Below are 20,105 nucleotides of genomic sequence, written 5' to 3'. Positions count from 1 at the left end.
TTTTTTTCCCCACACCAGATGCATAATATTGTTACAATGGCAGTTTACATAAAACTCCATAGAACGGAATAGGTGCGTCATTATGTTAACGCCCAATCGAGAGATATTTATATCGATTTTTTATAAATGTGAACCTATATTTTTTTTATAGTACCTACTTAATAAACCACTTGTTCTGCAAACGATCACCGGTTGAACGAGATCTACGAAAAACCATAACGGGAATTTCGTCGTCGCTTGTTTACATTTTTTTTTGCTTTTAATCGTCGTCATTGTTTGAGATAATTTTTTTCTGATTTTTTTTGACATAAACGCTCGTAAATTCGACCCATCGTTTATTTGTATGTATATATTTATAGAAAAATCGAAACACCTACAATCTCCGGTTTTCACGCATATATATCAATACAAGATCGCCAACCAACCATCAGGTGTCTACTGTGTACGTACAGTATATTGTTTCACGAAAACAGCGTTCAAATCTACCACGCACTGGTGTGCGCTTGTGCGTATGAGAGAAATCGTTCGAGCAAATCGTATAACCACAAAATCTTTGAGCTGGTTTTCCCCTCCTCTAGGTCAACTTCGTTTCCTCTTCGGTTATATTGTATACACATAAAACACAGAAACAGAATAGAAGTGACAACAAAAACAGAGACGCTTTGGATATTGGCTTAATGACATGATCCTCATCGTATGTGCGTTCGTTTACCTATACCTAAGTTTGGAGGCTCTCTGACTACCGTTGCTCATATTATCTCCAGAGACGCAGGGTCACGTCAAAGTTACGCCACCGCGTAGTATAATTATAGTTATTATTATCATACTTTTTATTTTATTTTTAAGACTGCGAGACCGCCATCGTCGTCATTCTTTGTCCTGATCTTTCGTGCTCAGATGGTCAAAAAAATCACCTATGTGGGATGAGTATACTCATTACAACAATAACTATATTAACAGTTACACACATCGTATTTCGAAGATAATTATTGTTTGGGATGATTTAATACCCAGACAAAATATATTTTCGGTTTAAGAGGAACGAAATTAATATATTCAAAGAAATAAAAAAATGATTGCATTTTAGATTACATATTTATGAAATAATGATACATTTTAATTGACCAATAATAACAATAACTTGAAACCATATTATATCATATTAAAACACATTGTTTCTAGATCTCAGCAATAAAGAAGTAGTTGCAGTTATATAATATTAGCAGCAATATTACTGACCGATACTTTATATAGTCATTTTGGATTAAGCACAAATCACAATGCAATTAGGTATTGCATATTACTTATTATAATATGTATTATATAATTGAATAATTCAAATACGTACTAGGCACAACTGTTATGTTAAAACTATAGCTAGTTACAATAAGAGCCTAAGTTTTAAGTACAATACTTTGTTAGTTATTCGAGGTCGGTCATATTATGTAAATTTCTTGTAAATTTTAAAAGTCTCTTGCATTATAAAGTATTGTACGATTCGTATAACATAATTAAGAAAATAACATAGTCTATAAGTAAAATAATAGTATATAATACAATAATAAAACTTAAGTACAATCATGAAAGTTTATATTACAAGAAATATTAAATAAAAACAAGTACCTAAATAATAAATATTGATAACCGATTGATATATACATTTAGTATCAAATAATAATAAGCAATATTAACATATAAATCTATTAAATATACTACACCTAATATACAGATATATGAAAATATAAAAATATAAAAATATATTTATATGCATTATGCAAAGTCACGAAATATGATAAATTTACTATGCAATTAAGTGTAACTCAAGTGTAAAACATTTTTATTACTGCAATACCAGTTTTACAATACTAATACGTAATATAAATTTGTTATTAACCTTTTGGAACATCTTATGACTTATATTATATTATTATATAGTATGACCGACTACCTACAAGCAATAGTGGGTTTAAATAATATACTTAGAGTAAAATTTTTAATAATTATGTATAAAAGTAGATGTCAAATGAAATCTAAACAAGTAGCAAAAGAGAAACTAAAGGAAACAAGTTTATCGACGTAATGATTATTCAAATGTTCCTTTAAACCTTGACTATAGTATTTTAATAAATCAATTATGAAATATGTTTGGCAACTAGTAAACATAGTATTATTATTATTATTATTATTATTATTATTATTACATAAATACCATACAATATTATACGATATTACATACTATACTTTAGAAAAAATACTTATATCCATAATCATTTTAATATACAGTATAAAACGGATATACTAATGTTCGTTAAAAACTATACACTTACTAATATAATATAATTTTAATTATTTAAAAAGCTTACGGTAGAGCATATAAAACTAATGAACTCACATTACTTAAACCAACTAACCTAATGAAATTCTTTTTTTTTAAATTTTATTTTAACCATCTGGTTATGTTGCATGTTTTTGCTAGGCATCAATAACAGCCGACAGCCGGACAGCAGGGATATATACCTACTCACCCAACACATGACTATATTGCCGGATGACACAAATCATCAAATTTCACTAGTATTTTCTGACCTGCTGAGTCTTAGTTAGAAAAAAATACATAGTATGAAACTTTTTTTCATAATAGCTCGTTTTCACTAAACCACCTGGATATCTTATGCTACCTGTCAGAAATAAAATACAATATACACGCACGTGCGCGACCAAGTATATGAATATTAAACTGTATCATATACTATAAAGTCGTTAAGCAGAATAATGATATTATTAATTGGCAAGGAAACTTTTAAAGACATAAAATATTAAAATTGTATTAAATGAATTATTCAATATTATGCATAAATAGTTTCGTTTTTATTTCATTTGAAAATAAAATAAATTTTAAGATATATAGAAATATACAAGATTTTATTACTAGCAAACAAAAATACGAGAATGATCAGTCTATTAAAGAGGCTTAGGTTAAAATATTTAAAAAAGTTAGAAGACAAACAATTATTATACAATTTAAAAAAAACTATATTATAATAATATACGCATTTAAGAAAAAGTTAATTTATAATTATGCATAAAACTAGTACCAGTAAATGATATTATTAGTATCATATTTTTTTTTAATTTCAAAAACCAATAAATAAATAAACTGCACGGTCACAAAAAAGTATAATTTATTGAAGTTTTTGTATGATAATCAATTTATATTATCCAGTTTAAAAAATATACTGTGAGTAAATACAATAGTTTAAATTGAATCATATAGTCGTTCGTAATTAGTAGCAAGACTACTAATAACTAAATATCAATAATATAAGTTTTAACTTACATTTATTTTTGGCGGAAAAACATTAGATATAAATTATTATTTAATACACTCAAAGTCCAATGAAAGGACATCCTACTTTGATAACACAAGGTTGAAAATATCCTTAAGCTATATGAGTCCTTACAATAGTAATAGGCTCGATATTATCTAGACCAATAAATTTGACCATGGGTCAAGATTTAGTTATTAGATTATAAAATAATAATACCGTTGCTATAACAAAAATAAAAAATAATTTAAAAAATCACTTTCAATATTGTTTATAAATATTAGTGAAGTACATTCGTGATCAATAGTCATGTTGTGTACTATATTAAAATAAGTAAATGGACACCACATGATGAATTTACGTTTTCTATTCAAATCGCTTCGTTCCAGCTTCCACGACCACGGAGACACGTTTCAATTTTTAATCTTGTGACGAAGGCCAACATTTTTAAACAGAATTTTCCAAACTTTCACATGAATGTGAGTGCAAAAACGGCAATAAATAAATGTAGAAAACAAGGATAGAGTATAATATAGCGTTAATAATTATTGATTATATATAGAGCGAATAATTGAATTGTTTGATTTAAAACAACCACCGATCCAAAAAATGAAATATTAAATTTTTCTCGATTAAAAACCTTAATTATTTTAAACCGAACTCACAATTCTTTTTACTTTGATAATTTATAGAAATTTCAAGTAAATTATAGTGTATATAGATTTTAATATAATTGATAAATAATAATTATTCTAAAAATATAAAAATTTATGAGAAGTAGTCATAATAAAACGAAAAACATATTTCTAAGAACAATGATGTCAAAAAACTATGTTTTAATAAATTTTAAATAAAATAGTGATTGATATATATTATATATACATTGTGCTTAAACTCTAACAAAATTAAAACAATAAAAAATAATTGGACATAAAATCAATATTTCTTAGTTGCAAAGACTTTATAGTTTACAATAAAATAAAAACTTTTAGGATCTCCAATAAAACATTGAAAAGTCTGGATACTCGAAAAATTTTCACCACTCTAAGACGTTCTATTATTTATGAGTTATAATTGTACGGCTTCTGGCCTCTAAGTAAACAGCAAACATATGATTTAAAAAAAAAAATTAATTGATCATTAATTGTTCATATTTTAAAAATAAAGTAACACATTAAATATATACGTTCTTGGAGACTGTAAATTGCTTCATTTGTCAATCCAAGGTTTTTTACAGAAAACGTGTGAAGGTTAAATCTGATTTGTCTGGTTTTCTAACACACCCTCACATTTTAAGACATAAATTGTATAGGTAGAGATAGGGATATAAACATTTTTCAAATAATTTGTTTATTGTGTGATAGTATAAATGTTTTAAAGCGCGCTTCCCGCATAAACATATCGATTAAAGTTATTTATACACGATGGAAAATAAACTGTAAGACATCAAGACATGTCACGTATAATGCCATAAATTATCTTTATACAATTATATAAAAAAACTTGTAAAAGTCTTTATCAAAAGTACATTTTTATTGTTAACATAAAACTATTAAGAATTATTAAATAATGAATAATGTACATTGTACATAAATAATATATTGAATATTATTATATAAAAGTAAGTAGTAAAGAATAACTAATGACAAGAAATACTAATATATTATAGACTTGAATATAATTGAAATAAAATATAAGTTAATTTCAGATATCTATTAAAAATAAAGGTGTCATTATATTAATTATAATATGAACTTCTAAACAACTATTATGTGTTAGAAAATACAATATTGCAATATGTATCGAGTTTTGTGAATTTACAATGATGTGTTTTTTTATTTTTGTGTCTATCAACACCTTTGGCGCAGTAAAATAGCTTTAATTTTTTTCTGTTTATATAAAAGTTAAAATGTAATACATCCGTTTATATTATCTACTCGATAACGAGATACATCTGACACCTACTACACATTAGAGTGACTCCCCGATTTTTTTTTTAAATATATATTGTTATATTGAAATGTGTATACCAAAAAATCGAATTAAAATTGTACCTATAAATAATAAGTTTAATAAATTTATTATAATAAAATATAAAGGTATGCATGTGTTTTTTGTTTGAATTGAGGATATTTGATCTCCCTAGATCAATTATAATTTTGGCCGTCAAAATACAGTTGGTAGAATCAACGAACATTCGAATTCAGTACTAACACTTGTATACTATACGTGACCTGCAATGATTGAGCAAATTAAAATGGACAATGTCCAATCTGGCACATTTACAATATCCTAACAATTCCCAGACAAATCTTGGACAATATAAATAAAACAATTTGGGACATATTTATTATCGTATATATCTATATATTAATAATAATTAATAAATGGCATATCCTCGCTTTATTTCTACGGGTGGTTGTAGGATATAGCAATAACCACTTATAGAGGTATACAAAATACAAATTCTAAAGTAGATATTATTTTACAATTACATGAATTATACTTTTTGAGAACTCAAAAATATAGAAGATCAAAACCTTAAATACGACATAATCTATTTTTTTAAATTATACAATTGACCTATGGTTTTTTTTCATATTTTCGACAAATAGTTTTCTGTAAAGCATTGCGAACTAAAACAATAATTACAATCATTATACGAAATACTATCAAAATGAATAAATTATTATATAATATTAATAAGACTGAATTAATTAAACTTTTAAGAATTTGTTAAATCATAAGAATATTAAACCTAGAAAATTTGAATACACAAATGTATTTAATAATATTTTTTCAAGCATTTACAATATAGATGAATTAATAAAAATTAGAATGTTAATTTTAACAATTCTGTGGCAATTAAGTGTATTTATGAAAAAATATGAATTATTAGATCTATTAGATACTCAACCGTAGAAGAAATATAATGATTCTGATATTACATCAATACATTCATAGCCGGTATCATGCAGTAGTTAATTAGAAAAAGTTATACATATGTGTTTCACTATCTGATGGCCACAGATTAAAATAAGCATAGATTACGAGGCTTCTGTCCGGAGCTATTACACCGCGTTGACCGTGAATCTTGCTGCATTAAAGAATCAAAGGAACGCCATTAACGTGACTAGTTAGGCAACAAACGCACACGAAGGAGACAATACGACCGGTTTTAAGTTTTTTTTGTTAATTTTTTTTTTTACAATATTTATCTTTGCCATACACACGTCTCATCCTTTATTCAGACTGGTTAATGGTTTCAGATTACCCGAGGGTGTGCTGGTAAACACAAACTAGTTTGCCACCCTGCATATATTTGTATTTACTATATAGAAACATTAGAAACAATATTTATCGTTTTAACTAGGATAATAATAATAATTGATAAAATTTGAATAAAATAATAAATAGAAGACTGGAGTATATCAACAAATAAATTAATATCGTAAATTGTGTTCAAGTATTATACACATCCGCATTATTAATTATATCGATGGAAAATGATCCTTAGCATTTTATAAATATTTAAATTCGTATTTGTATTAGTTAAATCAAGGCGCTGAAGGTACACATGTTCGTGCAAAGTATTCCGATAACATCTGCTTATTTTTCGTACACACAAAAAAGGGTACAATAAATTCTACTTCGTCAGTTAAATGCCGTATAAACACAAATTAAAACAATAGAAACCCTATTACCTACTACCTATAGTAGTATAGTGTTTTTCTTAAACATAAATACCCATATATGACTGAACAATGTGTATATGTTGGGGGTGGGAGGCAAACCACTGGCACTCTGAATTACGCATTCGATAGAGCGTCTATGGGACTTAACAGAGAAAAAAATACGACAAAACGGTCACTGAATGTCTCATCCGAACAACGCGGCTTCTGCAAGAAAACCAGTTCTATTGTACACAACGTTTGTACACTGCACTGTGATAAAGGGAGGGATAATCGTGACTTGTTCTCCAGCTGGTTTGGACCGTGGAGTCTGCGGTCGCCATTATTATGGAAGACTTTTTTTTCTTCATTTATTAATAAAATAAATGCTTTATATACGTCTTATATTCTACATTTAAAAATTATACTATAAATTATTTTTTTAATCGAATCTAGTTTTTTTTATAAAGCTACTGTAAGAATACTGAATAGGTATAAATATTAAAATTATTTAACGTTTTATTTCAGTAAATAATGCATATATTACTTATATAGGTATTATATCTTTATAATTACAGTATAACTTAAATTCATTAATTAAAGACAAATATGTATATATAAATAATTGTTATAAAATGGCCTCTTCTTTCTAAATCGTTCATATAATTAAATACATTGACACTAAAAAATATTTTAAAGATAAGATAGGTAATACAAAATACAATAATATATGTGTATTAAAGGTACATAATATATATTTTTGAATGTTGATGACAAATTTCATGACTTTATAATTTAAGGACATTTTTAAACAACTATAATCTACGACAACTAAACAATTACCGAAACTGCTTACTGATCTAAAGCGCAAGATCACTTCGGAACAATAAAGTGCAAGAGCGTAATGAGAGTTCATTTTATTCACATACACTTATAGAACGGAGCTTTGTATTTCGCGCAATTAGGTATTGTTCAATGGTGACATGCTACTTTTTAAACCCTCAATCTTTTTGTCCATGCAGTAAGATAACGACAAACAGTAACAATAATAATATAACCACATAAAAAATGACAAAATAATATAGTCTAAAAAATTGTCATTATTATGAGTAACCACAAATAGAATTACATTTAACAGTTTATGACTAAGCCACTAAGGCCGTTCATTTTATTTCGTGAAGCCATGATATTTTTATTGAACAGCTTAAAATACTAGTGATCCGTAAATATCGTATCACGTATAACGTACAAAACAGCTGAGAACCAAAATTTTCTCTTATAAAAATATTCTCCTTACAAATCATCAGTTAGGTCGAATACACGTCATAAAAGAAGAATAAGCCATGTGTAAAGGGAATAGGCAGGTGTACAAAAAGGTAGATAATACATTAATACCACCATCGAGGGGACCCTACGATTAAATAAAAAAAAAAGATATAATAAATTATGTTTTGACTCCAGTTAAGAAGCGAAACGTGTCATTGTATACTGAAAGTACTATATGGATGCTCAAAATATTTAATATGGTGTTATATATGATATAAAGTTATTTTAAGATTTAAAAATAAAATTTAATTTACTTTACTTTTGACAGTTTATGTTCTAATGTAATTTTACTCACACAGAGTAATTATTTTTACAGTGCATTATAGAAGTCACAAATTAATGCAACGTTTAGCCAGTGAAACAAGTATTATCATCTAATGTGAACATAATTTTAATATCAGTGGAACTTAACTACTTAAGGTATACGACAATACTAATAACATATCATAACAAAATATACATAACTTGTAGTTAAATAATAAATATCTTACCTGCACAAATGTAGTACCTTAATAAGCGTTAAATTGTGATTTTGAATATCATCTAAAAAAAAAAACACAAATAAGCATTTGTAAAAACTACGACAAGAATGGTATTCAAAAGTTCAACAAACAGTGTAAAAATAAAAAAAACCATTTAAAAAATATATGGAAGTCTGGCAACGCATTTGCGTCATCGTGTTTGTGTGCCAAAATCTACTACAAATGAAATGGAACGTTGTTTAGTTGGTACAAAAAGTACAGGAGAATGATAAGAAAAAAATACAGTGAAATTAAAATTTAAGTTGTTAGTTAAGAATAATAAATATATTTTAAATCTTTATACTTATATATAATGTTATAAAGTATACCTATAAAATATTTAATAACGCACAATATGCCTATAAGGCTATACATTATACTCGTGTTATGATTTATTACCTATCAGTGACTAATAAATTAAACATTAAGAAACATTTAGGTAAATATTCATTCAAAATTAAGTCATATTTACAACCACATATTCACATAAACTTATGTAATTAATATTATTTTATTTTTTTACTTAAATATATATATATATATATATATAATAACACAGTTTTGTTGAATTTAATTGACAATAAAATGTCTATTGCTTTTCTGTTGTGATTAATTTTTGTAAATAATCATTTGGCATTTATTTTATAAATCGTAAGCTTAAAATAAATACGGTAATATGGATTTATTATATATATTTAAATACATTTTTGAAATATAATTGTTCAAAATAAATTTAATGCAATAAATATTTGCAAATATTTATAAATTACTGATTTTAGGAGTAATATTGTTATAGTAAAATAATAAAAATATCAGTATAATTTTAGTAGGCAAATTATTTCCACTATTACATACATTAACTTTTATGAACACTTAAGCCATAATATAATATACCTGTAGGTTTATTACATAAATAATATTATTTATATTTTTTATCATATAAATACTATAATAAAATCTACAAGAAAACGACAAAAACGTTGTTGTATTTATAATTTTAAATATTAAAACAATTTATTTACTAGTACCTAACTTGGTTTAGTTTAAAAATGGTATTATATAACATAAAACCAAATCAACTTAAAATATTTTTATACACCTAACTACATAAGCATGCATATTAGGTATAAATGAAATTATTTTCTCTATGTAGAGTATCCGACAAACATTATATATATAATATATATATACTAATATACTATACGGATGAGCATGCGTGAAAAATTGAAACAGGTGCGAATAGAAAAAAGTACATAGTCTTCTGAGGACAGCAACTAACTGATGGTTAATGAACGAAGAGTCGTGTAGAACGGGCCGAATAATGGAGGACTATTGTTGTCGGGTGCACAAAAATAAAAAATAAACAACGTGCATAAGAGAATCTATTGAAAAGAACACAAAAAACTTTAATATAAGGAACGTACAAAAATAGAGTAATGAACAATAGAATCCCCTAGCTAGATTGTTGAACTGTGAAGTATCAAGATTCATGTTGGTATTAACTTTAGGGTACTTTGTATAATGTGTGCCATAAAACTATATATATCTGATGATTTACAAAAGTAGATTAAAATATTGAAAAATTATTAAAATTAGTTCATATAATATAAGAACCAGAAATAGTTTGAAAATAATCATTAATAATCCGTATTCAATTAATAATTAATAACACAACTAATTTTAAACAAGCAATCCACTTCTTTTGGGTAGGTACCAAATTCATAATATCTAAATATACAATTATTTTTATTGTTTTTAGCAATATTTAACGTTTAAATATAAATAAGAATTATTGTATAATGTTATCATAATTCAAAACGTAAAAAATATTTGTATCTTAAAAATTATATTATTTTTATTTAAAATAAAATTATTACAGTTATAATCCCAGGGTGAATCATATTTTCAAGCATTGATTCCCTAGACGAAAAAAATGAATTGAGTTTCAAATTTGAAATCAATTTTAGAATTAAATCGACCATTTATAATGAGAACAAATTATGTATAGAAATAATTATCCGGTATGGGGCGACAAAAATCCCGCAAGAAACCTCTTAATTTTTAGTACGCAGAAGTGTATAACAGACATTAGTATTTTTAAAGAACTCGTGTTTGTGAACCTACAACAACGAAACCGGTTCCATAGGAAATGTCTAAGGACAAGTTAAAAACGTGGTAATTTATACGCCAGCATAATATATAGACCTTAATTAACGGTTCGTATGTTGTTAAAAGTTAGTTAAGATACTTGTTTTTAGTTTTATTGAAAAAAATTAGATCTTGTAAATAATAAGTGTTTTAATAAGTTTTAAGTGTTAGATATATTAAATACTATTTGCTGTTAGTTTTTACTCTTTATTACTTGAATGCATATTTTCTAATTTCCCAATATTAAGCGAAAATTGTGTTACCTAAGCACTGTTATATGATTTTGCAAGATAAAATAAGTTTTAAATATATAAATAATACAATAATTGAATAAATTATTATGAGTAAATAGAAAAAAATTTACTCGTAAGTTATCAGCTTATCGATACTATGACCAAATAAAAATAATAAATAATACGGCTACCTGCAATATTTCTTTAGTACATATTATTTTTTCGCTATTTTTAAAAATGTCTTAACGTATAAATCTAAATGATCAGAACATTTAACAGTTTAATAACAATTTTATAGAAACGTTTTCGTTAACTATAAAAGGAAATTTTTTAATGTTTGATATGATATACAACAGTGTTAAATATTTGAATTTTAAATTACAATAAAGCAATTCACTAATATAGTTAATTTGTTTATAGTTACCGTTATTTTAATATTGTGTTATGAGTATACTTTTTTTGCGAGAAAATGTTGTCAATTAAGTACTTGTATTTCAGTGATATTATTAAAAGTCTAATGATTGCTTAATGACAATAACATGTTATTCAAGGATTTTAGATACATATTCTTCGGATAAATTATCTAAATGGTACCTACTTGGAAGCTTTAGAGGCTATAGTGTGTACATTGGAAGTATCAGAGATCAGACCTGTAAAAAGCAATCGACCCGCAGGCAGTTTCTACTTCTCAACAAACCGGTTTAGATTTTTTTTATGACACGTTTTACCATTTTTACTGTAAGTATCGCTAGTACGCTAAGACGACACTAAGTTAACCTAACTGGTTCGGAGCTATCATTTTATTACCCCTTCAAAATCCTAATTTATGATAAAAATATATTTTTATACGATGTTCAAATGTATAACCTTGTTTAGTCGGTTATTCTAATATAAAAATTAGAGTTCTAACACTTTAAAAATCAACTATTAATTTATTTCTGAATTGATGGAAACCATATTGCCGAGAAAATGCGAGTACTTAGAAATAAATCTATCATATTCAAATACCCAATACAATTTTTTGGCACCGTTTACAAATACAATTATATAAACAGTCAAGAAGTACTATGCAGAATAGAAGTGTGTTTTTATAAAGAACTTAATTGCAAATTAAAATTACTATATATGTACAAAATTAAAACCTCAAATCATGTGTTTTGTAAATTTACCAAGTTAAAATTAATTTTAAAAATGTACTCGTATCACAAATTTCATTATTTTACATAATATTATCAATATACTCGTATATTATATATGTTATATATATGTGTATATTTATTTCACGTGCAAAAATAAAAACACATAATTACTTCAGAAAAATATTTTCCCCTAAAAGGAATCAAATTACGGTATTAGGTTTTCTCAATGAAAGTCAATAAGTATAACTATATAGTAAATATACTCATCCGTGACCCTAAATTACTAGGTCAACTTATACCCAGGTATACCGCCCGCCAACCGCATTATTAGTCATTTAGCGCAAATCAAAAGTCACGCGACAACCCTTCAAAACGTATGATTCATTGTTTAATTTTATATGAATCATACATGAAAAGTACTTATTACATCATAAACAGTTTAACAAAATTAGGAAGATTATTATATTTGAAATAAAGTTATTCTTAAATTTGGAGGTATAGAAAAACAACTTTTATAAACTATTATCTATAATAGGTAGTTTTAGATTGTAAATTGTAAGTCAGCGAAGGCAACAAAAACAATGATGCCATAGATCATAGTTAGATGGAACAACACACTATAATTACAACAATTGAGGTTCTAATAATAATGAATGACATTGTATACTAGCTTATTAAAATTATTATTTGTGGAGTATGTTAGTCGCTATACCTATAACCTATGTATTATTTATTATTATTTAAATTATCGAGTGAATAAGCTACATTATACTTAAACAATTTCCTAAATTAGAATAAAAAATTATTGTTTATTTGTTTGGTTATAAAGTTATAGTTATTTATGATTACTTATGAATTCTTTAATTTTACCCAAAGTAAACTGTCCTATCAAACTTCTTAAAGGTTATAATACTCAATATTACTTAGAACAACTCCAGGCTTTTATTAATATTTTAATTTTAAATAAGCAAGTTATAGAGCATTTTAAATAACATTGTAATATTTTACATACCTAGTTACAGCTCACTTTAAAATTAAAATATTCATACAAATCTATAATGTGCCCTAGATAATATTCTTCGTTTCTGATAATAGATAAATTCACTTCAATATGAGCTCTAATATTAAAACTAACAACTAAAGATTAGTTTTGCTAAACGTAAGTTTTCTATGTTGCAAATAGTACACTACAGGTATTATAATAATAACGAAGTATTTAAGTTGGTAAAGAAATAACTTTAAAAAATAAATATTACATTTTAATTTAATAAGATAATTATTGTCAACGTACTCATACACTAATGTTTTAGATAATTTTCAACAAAGTAATCCCACGCTATTATTATTTGATTACATTTTCGTTTATCTAATGTATCAGACGGATTACAGAAGGATTATTGGAAGGTTACTGACCAACACGAATGTTAATCACTACTATATAAGACACTTGAATGCTTGATACGTCAAGTATATAATACGTAATAAGTTCTAATAATGTTCCATAAAAATGACATTACGCAATGTATTCTTTTTTTTTTAAGTTTAAATTCTAGTTTAAACAATATTAATTTAAATATTTTAAGGTAGAAAATATTAGATAGGTAAATAGAGGAAATTAGTATCTACTCAAAAATCTCACTCGTTCAAAAATTTAAGGCAATAAAATTAATTATGTTTATATTATATTAATATATGTGATGTACTTTTGCAGATATGAAAATTATAATTATACTTTAATTAAATTTATAACATTGTCTACTATGTAGAACCACATAAGACAACTTAAATAATTATTTAAAAAAAAAGAATAAATAAATTATATTATGCACAATAAATTATAAATATATTCGCTATTTGTCAGGTTTCACTAAATCAACAAAAACATTTGTTAATATTTTTAAATTTGTACACAATTATAGTCCCGTCATAGAAAATAATATTACTGATATTTTATAGTGGGCTGCAGGTATATTATAAATTTATAATACATACGAATAGATATTTCATTACTTAGTTCGTTGGTATAGGTACAACTTATTATTTACATTTTAAGACTATGAACACCAATATTTTTAAATATATAAAAAAATCAAATTACATTTTATAAATGTGTTTTGTACTATCTATGGTTTTTCTTCAATCGATTTTTTTCCAAATTTAAAACCAATTTTAATTAATAACATTTTAATATTTAAATCTTTTAAAAGCAAATAAGACGAAATTTTTAACGCTATAACTTATACTTAAGTAGGTAAGAATATATACAAACATATTTTATATATAGGTACTAGGTACTATATATTATAATATAGATTATAATTTATACATACATAATAACATATAACTTACAACTTATAAGTAATTACTAATTTAAATAATTAGTAAAACGTAAAAACTCAAATGTTCAAAATATATCATTATCATAGATCATTGTTATACGAGTATTTAATAATGATTACCAATACAAATTGATTGCCTGAAATATTGTTTAATGGGAAGTCTTTATTGATATTAAAAGTGAAACTATCTTTTTTTAAATAATTATAATCCGACAAAATTCATTATTTTAAGACAAATCTATCTAGTTCGATAAAACTCGATATACGCTTAAACGTCTAATATCTTTATGAATTGAAAAATAGCATTCATAGATAATAATACAATAATAATCAACTATGCAAAGTCTAATAAATCTGTAGTATAAATAAACTATTAATAGGTATATACCTAACCTTTCAACCTGCTATATCTATAATTCATACTAACAATTAATGTTTACTTATAAATTTCTATATGATGATTATTAATTAGTGATCACTATGCTGTTAATTTTTTTTACTAAAAAACTTTTTAAAATCTGTACAAAAGTTATTACAATAGGTAAGTAAATGTAAAAATTTACAATGATTTAAAACAACATAATATCATGATAAAGAAATCACAACTCTTCAATCACATTACTATTATATTTCTAAGTAATTACAAATTTCTTGTTATATTTGAATACATACATTTTGTTATTAATTAAAAATCTATTGATCAGTATCTACCTAAATCATACTTCATCAATCTATAATTACACTTGAGAAAATCAATACAAATCACAGAGATAGAGAGGATAACCAATGATGTTTTAGGAAATAATGTTATAATTAAATTTAAACACGAGCACACCACGCAAAGAACGTTAACGGCAAGATCAGATGCTAATATAAAATAATGCATGAAGCAAGGGTTATATAAAGATTCTAAAGGTAGTATAGATAGGTATAGAAAAACTAACATTTATAACAAATATTATTATTGAACTGGTTCCAGTGGGTGATCTACAACCACTCCTTTTCCGGCCGCCAGCCTTAGACCCCATGGAGCCCGATGATTTAACTCGTATTATGTTTATAATTTTTTTTCTTTTCATACGTATTAAACCAGTTGTTAATTTGCAATGTCAAGATTTCTTGAGAGATTATTTTTCACCCGTATTTTGTGTTGAAAAATATTTTTTCCATACACATATTTATACAATACACGTTCTATATATATATATGTATGTATATAATATACATACAGACACTTATATAGGTGCCACTCGGGGGTGCGTACCTACATGACCATATATCATCTATGGCGCCAACTTTCTGGAGACAACCAGTGTAATTTTGTCCTTCAAAGGACGGCGCCAAGACACTAAACCCTAGAGAATATAATACAATAGATATAGTTCTTCAAAATTCCTACCAATACGATGTAATGATTTTTCACGTGTACTCGTATAAACTATAATAAAATAACAGATACCAAACTAATGGATGTACTTGGTTATATAGAAAAAATAATTTTACACATTATATTATATATTAGTTTAAAGTTATTTTATTTTATATTTATATAATAATTTCAATAGATTTATAAATACATTACTTTAGACGTTCCCAGTTAACTAAAAAATACTGAAATATTAGGGAAATATACAAATCATTTTAAATAAAAATATCTCGATGGTTGGTATTATATGAATTAATTTTAAATAACGAAGAAAATAATAATTCAATATTTTAAATTAATAAATTGATACGTGATCATAGGCGCAATTTCAATAAAAAAAAAACTAAGCGTGCTTAAGCTTTTCATTTTCTGGGCATAGCGTTGAATCGCTGCTGAATGTGATACTATAAAAAAATATTTAAGGGTGCTTATTTTAAAATTTGGAGTTCTAATACACCCTAAGCACCCCCTAATTGCGCATATTATGTACATACATACTTTCTTGGAAATTCAAAAGTTATGTACTAGGCGCCTGCACAACACTATAAAACATTTTCTATTGCGGCATTTTAATGAAATAAATCAATTGAACGAACATGGGTAAGTATATCATATTAAAGGCAGCCTGTTTGATGTGAATAGGTAACAAATACAAATTAAAAATACGTCCTTGTCAAGTGTGCAAATTATATTATAGGTACCTGTATATACCTAATACATGTAGAAAATATGACAATTATTGATTGTTAATGTGAATAGCATGGAATATTTTCAGTTAAATTGAAAAATTCAACCCAAAATAAATTACATAAAAACTTTTAGCTTTAACATTGGCAATCAATTAAAATTAAATAAAAATAGATAAAAACAAATATGACTTATATTATTATATAATTACATGAAACTATTTTTATTTAAATAAAATTTATATAATAATAATATAATGGCTTAAAACTTGTAAACAGAACTTTCTAATTTTTATAATAAATAGTACTTATGTCTAGAGTAAGATAATTATTATTTATTAATATTTCAAAACATAGAAGGTATAACTACTAGTTATATGTAATAAAATGTAGTTAATATGCACATACATACATCAATACACTTACTACACCACTATATTTATTTGGAATTTGACAATAAATTTAGGTATACATTACTTACATTATTAGAGTAATTTTTTAAATATTTCTTATATGACCTACCTGTTGTATTTAATATTATGCATAAACGGCATACATATAATTGATTTTCAAGGGCTTGCGTAAATAAATAATAAATATTGCTTTATTGCAGATAGTAGACACACTAAACATTGATTATAAATACTTATTATCAATAATACTATTTATAATTAGTGTAACATTAAGCTCAGATGATCAGTTATTAAGGATATATATGGTGTATTATGCTCAATGTACGATAAAAACACAATTTTAGAGGTCTATATTTTCTTTTATTAATTTGCATTAATACTCTATTAATTATTACTTAAATTTCCTTAAACTTAAGCAATTACCTCAATAAATTTGAATTCTAATATTAATATCAATAAAATAATATAGTAAACTGCATTTAAAAAGTTTGTGTGATAATTTATTGAAATACAATAAATTACTAAATAAAAAAAAACAATGTAATTACAATAAAAAAATATATTAATCATTTTAGGTTTGTAGAAAAAATTAATTAGTAGTTACCCATATTGCATTTTAATATCAAAATAAAATGGTATAAATAATTAAATTTCAAATTAAGCGGAGGTTTTGTAATACATTTTAATGACATCTCGTACCTATATAATATGCCTACCTACCGGCTTAAATCATTAAACGCTACACCACTTGTATATGTTGTCTCGGCTCAAGTCTTGACGTTCCCACGACACATGATTTGACGAGTCAGGGTTGCTCAGCTAAGCTCGCGGCTCGTCACGAGGACGCATATGAGTCCCGTGGTACTTTTAACTTGTGTTTAAAGATCATCTCTCGGCCCACGCAACTATAAGTAGCAAGCTTTGATGAACGTCACCATTCCGGCGCGTTTATGATACCAAGCTACACGAGAAATATGACGTGAGAATACGGCTTTACACGCTCGAAATAAGCACAGAGCAATTTTTATCATTTATTAATTATAAAGTAATATAAAATTACCTACTTAAGTAATACATTTTATAAATGTACATAATTTTTTTAAATAAATATTTTTAAAAAACTGCTCGGACTCAGTTTATTTTCATCTATACAAATTTTATGTTCTGTAAACTGGCTCTAATATTAACTATATACACACTGAAATAAGAATCCAATAGATATGATAGATAGATTTGCTATAGTTGGTGTGTGTAAATTAAGAGACAATACATACGGGTGTAGCGTTCTCTGCTTAATCGAAACCTAATACATTCGGCACCTATATTAACCGATATTGTTAATTTATTTTTGTTTGAATAATACACTAGCGTTTAATGAAAAAAGTGCACACTACACAATAATCAATAGCTATACATTTAATGTGTGTATAACTCGATAAATTAATAAGTAGGTACCTACACGTCCTACGCCATAAAAATATTTTAACAGTAGGCTTATCAACATTTTTGAAGCAATAACATAATACGATATTTACAATATATCAATTAAAATATTATTAAAAACAAACAATGTTTAATGTATATACCTACAATAATATTAATACTTAAGAAGAAATATTTAAAAAAAATACACGCCAATTACTAAGTTTCAATAAAATATATTAAAGCAACTCTAATCACCAATAAGACATAGCTATTTCCGGTTTAATAGGTTTGAATAACACTAAATATTGATTAAAGCGTAAATCGGAAACGGATATTGATAAATCATCATACAATACATTTTATCCGAAACGGGTATTTAATTTAACTCGAACTACATTCAAATATCAGATATCAATTTCTTTTTCTATAATATGTTTATTATGTATATTATGCAGTTATTATAATATACACTGTGCCATATTATACCTATTAGAATATAATTTAATATTAAATTAATTTTTTCATCTTTTAACTAAAAGTAGATATGTTTTTCCTATCTTAACTGGCTTAATACGAAATACATTTTAGATCTATCCTTTTTACAAAAACTACAGTTAATAAACTAGTATTAATTACAACTATAAAATCGTATTAAATAAAATAACTACGAGCCTGAAAGTAATTTTTATTTAAGTTATATGACGTATTACTACTAAGTATTCATATTCAGAAATTTTTTAATGAATAATAAATTTCTAATATTCTTGACCTAAGTAAGTTACAAACGCGGATCACGTTGAAACAAAAAAAAAGCAATATTAAATATACCTATAGGCTATAACATTTGTTTATTAGATGATCATTATTAAATCTTATTGATCCAAATATCAGCTAACGATGTAAAAAGTAAACACTTGGAACTCACCGTCTCGGAATCGTCTTCATGAGTCACTCTTGTTCTTATTACTTAAAAACAGTCAAAAACACGAACAAAAAAAAAAAATTATATTTTATCCACCGATCGACGAACAGGTGGACAATCAAACATTAACGGTGTATAATTTAAAAATGCGCGGTAAAACATTTGAAAACTGAAAAACTCGACAGAACGACCACAATTGTCACGAAAAATCGTATTTAAATATTAAAAATAAACGGACAACCCGTAACCAAACAATTCTACCGACAAATAGATAGAGAAAAATCAAGTAACACACGCACGAGTAACGCACCAAAGCAGACAACAACAGCCGCACAACGAGTTGTGTCTCGGACTGGTTTGAGTTTTGTTTACGTTCCAAAGAACGTGTCAGTGTGAGGGACCATGGTAAAAAAAAAAAAGTAGTAACGGTAATGACATGGGAGTGTTGCTATACCCGGTGGCGATGACCGTGCGGTGGCGGTATAGTGTAGATGTTGGTGCGGTGTGCGCGCGGTCGTGGCCGTTTCAAA

The 20,105-nt window shown here is 25.8% G+C and overlaps 1 protein-coding gene across 3 annotated transcripts in view; it reads right to left on the bottom strand.

Annotated features, from left to right (window-relative positions):
• LOC113558545 (semaphorin-1A-like) overlaps window positions 1-19,946 on the bottom strand; it is a 60,890-nt gene extending 40,944 nt beyond the window's left edge. Inside the window, exons 1-2 of one of the 3 annotated variants that reach the window (XM_026964033.1) lie at window positions 19,579-19,946; window positions 8,815-8,866 (exon numbers count right to left, since the gene is read on the bottom strand). The gene's annotated coding sequence lies outside the window, so the exon portion shown is untranslated. The remainder of the gene's footprint in view (window positions 1-8,814; window positions 8,867-19,578) is intronic. The other 2 variants (XM_026964034.1, XM_026964035.1) reach the window with 2 other exon arrangements.
• Window positions 19,947-20,105: the final 159 nt, after the last annotated feature.

This window comes from Rhopalosiphum maidis, chromosome 4 (assembly GCF_003676215.2).
Source record: "Rhopalosiphum maidis isolate BTI-1 chromosome 4, ASM367621v3, whole genome shotgun sequence".
NCBI lineage: Eukaryota > Metazoa > Arthropoda > Insecta > Hemiptera > Aphididae > Rhopalosiphum > Rhopalosiphum maidis.
Note: the sequence above shows the minus strand (reverse complement) of the source record. Positions and strands in the feature narration are given on the sequence as shown.